The following is a 7,244-nucleotide window of genomic DNA, read 5'->3' on the forward strand; positions in this document are numbered from 1 at the left end:
GGAGGCTCCGCCCGCCGCGTCAGGAGCGCTTCTATTTTTTTCTTCTTTCTTTTTTTTTTTAATCCCCTGGAACAATGCGGAGTCGGTCCCTCGGGCTCTGTGCAGTGCCGGAACGCTCCGCACGCTGACCGCGGCAGCTGCCGGAGGGAGCGGCAGTTCTCTGCTCCTTGTTAACTCTCTGTAGAATCTCAGACGCACGGTTTGGAGATGTCTTTCCCGGACACGCTTCGGGCTTTGGGAGTTTTGGGCCGGTGAAGCCCGCAGGGATTCCCTCTGGCAGCTGCACCGTGCGGATTTGTGGCAGCTCCAGGTGCGATGCTCTGATCCCCGCCCTGCAGCCTGGCCCGGGCTCCTTGGCCCGGCCGGACAGCAGCAGGAAAGGGGCCCTGCCCTCGCTTGTGTGAATGTCCCCGGCCCGTGTGACCAGGCAGCACGGAGATCACACGTACGATGTGCAAAGGTTGTTATTTCAGTGGGATGCTGGCTTAGGAACGAGGGCTTGAGCTGCAGAAGAGGCCAGGATCGGTAAGGCAGAGGTCAGAGAGCAGTGTTGCTGTGCCATGTGGCATTCTTGGCAAGACACTTCATAAACAAACCCAGATTTGTTTCCATTCACGCTGGTTTTGTTACATTACTACTATTTTACAAGCAATTTTAGGAATAACAGGAGCATTCCTGGCCCATTACAATTTCTGTGCCACGTGTTTCTAACTTCAGATGTCCTTCTTGTTGAATTCATCTTAATAGCTGCCCATAGATTTTTAAGAACATTGATAAGATCTAAACAGGTGAGGAATTTATGCTGATGGAGCTCATTAATAAGCAGTGTCAATGCCACCATCCTGTATCAAAATCTTACCAAGTTTGTCAGAATACAGAAGAAATAATAATAAATATTATTTTTTCAGGGTTCAGCCCTGCTGAAGGTTTATTTTTTTCATTCTTCTTCCAAGTTATTTCTTCATCCTTTATTTTAGTGTGATACTGGCTGGTATCTTAATTATTTGGGTCATATCTGCAGAAAACACCAGTATTTTCAATGTCAGTGCCTAAAGAATTCTCACCAAAGATTCAGGATCTCAGCTTGGCTCCAGTCAGAGGAAGAATTGCCAAGGAGTAAAGTAAGGCATGCACATGCTCAAGTATCTGAGAGAATGTAGGAAGAGGTACTATTGCTTTGATTTATTTTCGCAGCTTATCTTCAATGCTTTGTTATTTAAATGTTTAATACCCAAAGTTTTAGATGTTCATGATTTCCACTGCATCTGTGTAGGAAAAGAAAGGTAATTAACAGTTTTGGCAGCAAGCATTTTGAAGAGGGGAAAAGGGAAAAAATAGTACAGGAAGGAGCCAAGAAGAAGGGAAAAAAGATATAGAAGTCCAAATATTTGACTAAAAAGGAAGGAATAGATTGTAGTGGGGGGAAAGACAACAATATTTGACAATTTTCCTCAAGCAGAGGAGAGAACAGTCAAAACTGACCTTACCAGAGTGGTTGAGCTGTGGGGATGGAAAACAGACACTGATGTTCACCACTGTAACAGAGGAAGGGAAACTGAAGAGCATGATTGCAGAAAAATAAAATCCATTTTGGTCAAGCCAAATGCTAAAAGATAGTGAGCCAACCAAGATTAAAGGTCCAAGAACCTCTAAAAGATGTGTGATTAAATGGAGGTAAAAAGCAGCAGCAGCAGCATGGACAAAGATGACTGAAACTTGTCAAAAGTAAGTGATAAATAAACCTTTGTAGACAGATGAAATCACTTAAGGATGCAGGTTTAGGGATGCAAGACTCCAATTGCTGTCCAAGCACAGGATTCCTTGCCAGTTTCTGATTGATCTTTTTATTTTTTAATTTTTTTTTCATTCATTCATTCCTTCAGAAATGTGTGGGCAGCTTATGCTGAATTGCTTCTTTGGGAACGTTTTACTCATCTTAATCATGGATGATCAAATGAGAAAACTTATAGGATGAATAAAGGTTTTTTTATTTCAATTATAAAAATGATGGCTGAGTAAAGAAACCCATTAAAATATGTATCTTTATTAAATTCTAAAACATTCTAGTCATCAAGTTTTACAATTACTTTGCACTGGAAATTCTGTAAGCAGAAGTTGGAGTAACAGGAAATGATTGTGTTCCTGTCTTCTCAGGAAAATCAGAAAGCAATTATTTGGCTTTGTATTCTTTGACTACACATACTTATATATAGCTTTGGCTTTTGAAGAAATATACTGCCAGGTGTGGCTGTTCTCTGAGTAGCAATGTTAAGATCTTGATGATAACTCTGGGGAGAAAAATTAAGTTTTTTCCAAGTTCCATTAAAAATCTCACAAACTTGTACTTAGCTACAACTTTGAAACAGGCTCTAGTTTTCTTATTCTTCAGAGTTGACAATGTAGCTGGAAAACAAGGTGAACCTTTATCAGGCTAAAAGGTTTTCCATTCCTATAGTAATGTCTCTTGTTCAGTGAATCATGACATGATTTATAAAGTCCAGGAAAACAACTTCTTTATACACAGATGTGTAAAGATTTTGCTCCCTGACTTTGGTGGTGGACCGCGGGAAAGAGAGAAATCATTATAGATGTATGTGAAACAGGCATGCTTGTCATGAAAGCAATTCATTTCACAAGCCCACTGACAAGTTTCGACTAATGTGCAGATGTTATCTGTTACACTCACAGAGTTCTTCTTAACCTATGTCATCACAGAGAGTGATCAACTTCCATGTCATAATTATCTCCTGAGCCAAGTCTGTAATGTTGCTGGTGCTTTACACATTATCTAAAACAGAAAAACACATCGGATGTTTTCCCTTGTGAATTTGGTGATTAATTGCTGAGAAAATCCCACCTTTTCCTTCAGTCACATCCTTTTATCACTGCCTAAACATTTCATGTCTGTCAAGCAGACTCAGAAGCTTGGAGTCTGGCTTAACTTGAGAAATAGTTTTGGCGTGTTGTATTTTCTGGTTCTTTCAGAGTATACTTAGGTCAATTCTGTGCATAAATTTAGAAATTCATCTTTTTAATTGATGGTCTCATGTGACTATGAGGTTCCGAGAAACTCTGCTGAAAGTAGATTAGCAAATATTATGTTGTAATAGCCTTTGCCTTCACATGTTATTTACCAGCACTGAAAGGAGAGAGATCTTTTTCAGCCCCAAATTTCACTGAAGGCAGAGGCTAAATCAGTGCTGTAGGACCTAAAATATCAGCAAAACTGCATAGCTCTGTCCTGAGGGACTCAGGAAAACTCTCAGTTACCCTGTGGCTTCATCAGACCTCAGTACTGGCAAGACAAAGGATGAAATGGTGACAGGGGGAGTTCCACTCTTCCAACATCCTGTGAACAACAAGCAAGGATTAATTTGAGGGCTTGAGAAACAGTTTCTCATGTTATATTCGCTGACATGCTCTGACAATATATAAGATAGTATCACAGTACTTGTGCAAGCAATGAAATCAAAGTTTTATAAACATGCTGTTGTTTAACATGATTAGTTTTCTGTTCTGAGATTGTTTTTTTCAACTCTCAATTTACCTGCAGAATGAAAAAAAAAAAAAAAAAAAGAAAAAGAAGGGCAAGTAGGTGCTGATTTTGAAACATTTTCAGGGTGAGGTTTTCCCCCGTAGTGCATCCCCCCAGTGCTGCCCTGGTAATGCTGCAAGTCTGACATGCCTCTGCTGAGTGTGAGGGGCTCTCCTCAGCCTGCTGGAGGTGTAGCTTGGCACAGAAGCGGGATTGTGCCAGCTGTCAGAGGGAGGGAATGTGTTTCCAGGCGGCAGGAGAGGGCTGGAGTCGCTGCTCGGAGGCTGAGCTGTGCTAAGGCAGGACAGAGGCAACAAAGCCATAGCAAATGTCCCTGTGCTCTGCCTGGCCAAGCAAACCTCAGGGCAGGACAGTGTGGCCCAGTCTGGTTTAAAGGATTATTCCAAACTGGATTTTGAATATATCCAGGAAAATTGCCACAGAACCTACAGAACCTTTTGGGGTTTTTGTGCGATAAGAAGATTTCAAGGAGATGAAACCAATGCAACCCTGATCTTCTGTTAAATATGTCTTTCATAAATCAGTCTTGGAGCTTTTCTAAGGCAGTTTGGAGGAAAATTTGCTTCCAGAGTGATTCATAGATTTTTCACTAATTAGCTCAACAGCAGTTCCACTTTCTCAAAAGCAGGCACTGAAGCAGCCTAAATCCAGATTTAATGTCCATTAAAAAGGAAATGTTTTAGTGTTGGGATTTATATCAGTGTTCTGGTTCTCAGGAAAGTACTGCATTTTTATAAAAAAGAAGCTCTTTTTTTTGGGCCAAATTCAAACCAAACCACAAGATAGATTGGTACAATATGTGGATAAGCTTGATGTAAGCTTATGCTAAATCTGAATATGGTTTTTCAGAGACTATGGGAGCAGGATTGAGGAAATAATTTGACCAGTTAGGGATGTAAGTTTTGCAAAACCAAATGCCTACAAAAGTGATAGTGTTGGTTTCAGAGTTTAAGCCATTCTCCAGCTTTTCAAATTATGGTGTCACAGAAATTGGAGGAGAAAGATATGAAGAGCACAAATTTAATGGTTTATGTTCCTTTCCCAGAGCATCTCACCTACATATGTCACTCCTGACAGATGTTGGAGTAACATGCCATGAAATCCTCCACTGAAAGAGGTTTTAGTGCCATAACTGAAATGCAACTTATTCTTGCCTGTCATTAATCTCAGTTGTAGAAAGCTTTTCTCAAGTGTGGTGTCTCCTTTTTTTGCCCTTCAAGATTATATATATATATGTATATAATATAGTACCAGATTGCAGATTGTTATTGTTTCAGGACAAGAATTTATATTTTTGTTATCACCTTTCTCCATAGTCTTACCTTCTGTTATGTTTCCCTGGTCTTTGAGCTTGTTTCCCTAAATCCATGTATGGGATCTCTGAAAATCCCTACTGGCATTTTTCTGGACTTTCTCCAACTTGCCCAAGTCTTTTTGGTGTAGATCTTATCAGCAAAAAGTAGAGTGTAAGGATTACCTTCCAGGCCTCAAACAAGACACTCCTGCTGACCCACAGCTTGCTTTTACAGCAGCACAACCCCACCAACTCTGGCTTAGCTTATTTCATTTTCTGCACAACGGGTTACAATGAAATGTTAGAATGTTAGCTCTGCCCACCTTGCCCCACATGCCTTGTAGAGCCTTCCTAAGGAGCAGTGCTTGCTGGCTGCTCATGAGACAGGATCCTGGATCAGAAAGGCCAGGCATCCACCAAAAACTCAGAGAAGCAACTCCCCAGGTTATCCTTGTAAGGAGAGAGCATGTGATTTTTACAGCTGGCTTTATCATAACTTGTCCTTACCTGAAACGTCTTGATTTGTTGTTATAAAGAACAAACTTAGAGAGAGCAGAGATCTGAATCACACTCACATCCCTTGTGGAGAATTCACTGTTTGTGGATCATGGCATCATCACTTCTCCCCTTTCATTTTTGTAGGGTCTGCTTTTCACTGATATGAACCAATGGTGGGAATGAAGATTTTACCTGTGCAGCTCACAGCTGTATCTTTCTTGAAGAATTACATTTTAGTATCGAACAAAAATTGCACCATAATAAATAAATTTGATATTTTTGTTTACCAGCATGCCATCTGCTAGCATTTCAGAACTTCACTACAGTATCTGTGGCTTCTCAATATAATGGAAATATTTACAGTAGAAAAAATAGTCACTCTTTTAAATGTATTGCTTAAATGATATCAAAGATTATAATATTGTAAGAAGTAGCATTTAGTGTAGAGAAAGTCACTATAAATAGCCCAGATTTTTCTTATTATCTACAAATTAAAACAAATTTATTTGAAAATGAAAGTCCTTATACTTGGAGCTGGGGGTTGCATTAGATAATCTGATTTCTTGAAATAAATAAATAAAAAAAAAAATCCAATCATTCTGTGGCACTGAAAAAGGCAGAACAAGTCCCTTGGAACAGATTGTTTCAGTAAATGTCTCGCTTTCTCAGTGCAGTGCTGCAAAGTACCCCACTCTGCTAGATTTTCCATGAACGTTTAACCTCTAGTTTTGGATTTATCAAGCAACAGAAGAAGGTGATCCTGTGAAAATCCTGTCTCTTTCTTACAGCTTCAAAAATAGCCAAACCGGTCAACTGCCCTTCTTCTCCATCGCATGTACAAGAGAAATTTGCAAAAGGAAAGTATGTTTGGGGAGGGCAGATGACATATAGCTAAGGGGGAGGGGGGGAATAGGACGAGCGTTCCAGCTGGGAGTCCCTCCATTAGCGCTGGCACGGAGCAGCCGGAGCGCTGCCAACCTCCAAGTGCTACATCATCTCTGCGTGCACAGGAGTGGATCTATTGGCATTCCTACCTGTTGGTTTAAATTTACACTCCTTCCTGTGAAAGCTTAAAGTAGAAATGTTGGCACCTGCAATCCTGTAATCACCGGCTCCAGCCCCGGACCGAGCCACCCTGGCAGGAGAAGAAGGGCTTGAACTGACTGCACTCAGCCGCGAGGCAAAATTCAGCTTCCTCCAGAAGGAGGAAACTGAAATATGCTTTTACAACAGAATTGTCTGGAATTTTATTGTTTTGACATTAATCCCGGGGATATTGTATGTAGGTAAGGAGTAAATAATTCCCCAAAGGAAACGGGAACAATTAGCTGTTAGCATAGGAAGAGAAAAGGAAGAGTGGAGTTAGAGAGAAATATCAGACTGGCAGCCCAGTCATTTAAATTTCTGCACTTTATTTCCGTTGGTGTAACTGTATAAATCATATTCAAACAGCAAAACCAAAGCCGAGCCATTCCTTTAGGTGCTGCCTAATATTTGTAAATACATCCTCAGAAAAAATACCTTAAAACCAGAGCAGGAGTCGTGAAAACGGAAGAGATTTTAAATCAAATACTTAGACTCATTCTCCCGGGGGATTCCCGCGGTGAGCATACGTGCGAGGGATCTGCTGTTTAAAACGAACTTTCAAATTTGGCAGAGCGGGGGGGAATGAGAAAACCTTCCAGGGAGCATCCCCTCTGCCACACCCTCGAGGGATGCTGCTCGTGAAGGGCTACGAAGACGTGTTGGAGGGAAGGGGGAATCAACCCCAAAAAAACCCCCAAAAACCCCCAAAGTGGATTGGGTTGTCACTTGGAAGAAAGCAGAACTCAGACCCCAAAACCGAGAGGGTTTTGTAATTGTGGTTCTGCCAAACGAGGGCGGCGAAGCGGCGCC

Source organism: Geospiza fortis, unplaced genomic scaffold, assembly GCF_000277835.1.
Source record: "Geospiza fortis unplaced genomic scaffold, GeoFor_1.0 scaffold327, whole genome shotgun sequence".
In the NCBI taxonomy this organism is placed as follows: Eukaryota; Metazoa; Chordata; class Aves; order Passeriformes; family Thraupidae; genus Geospiza; species Geospiza fortis.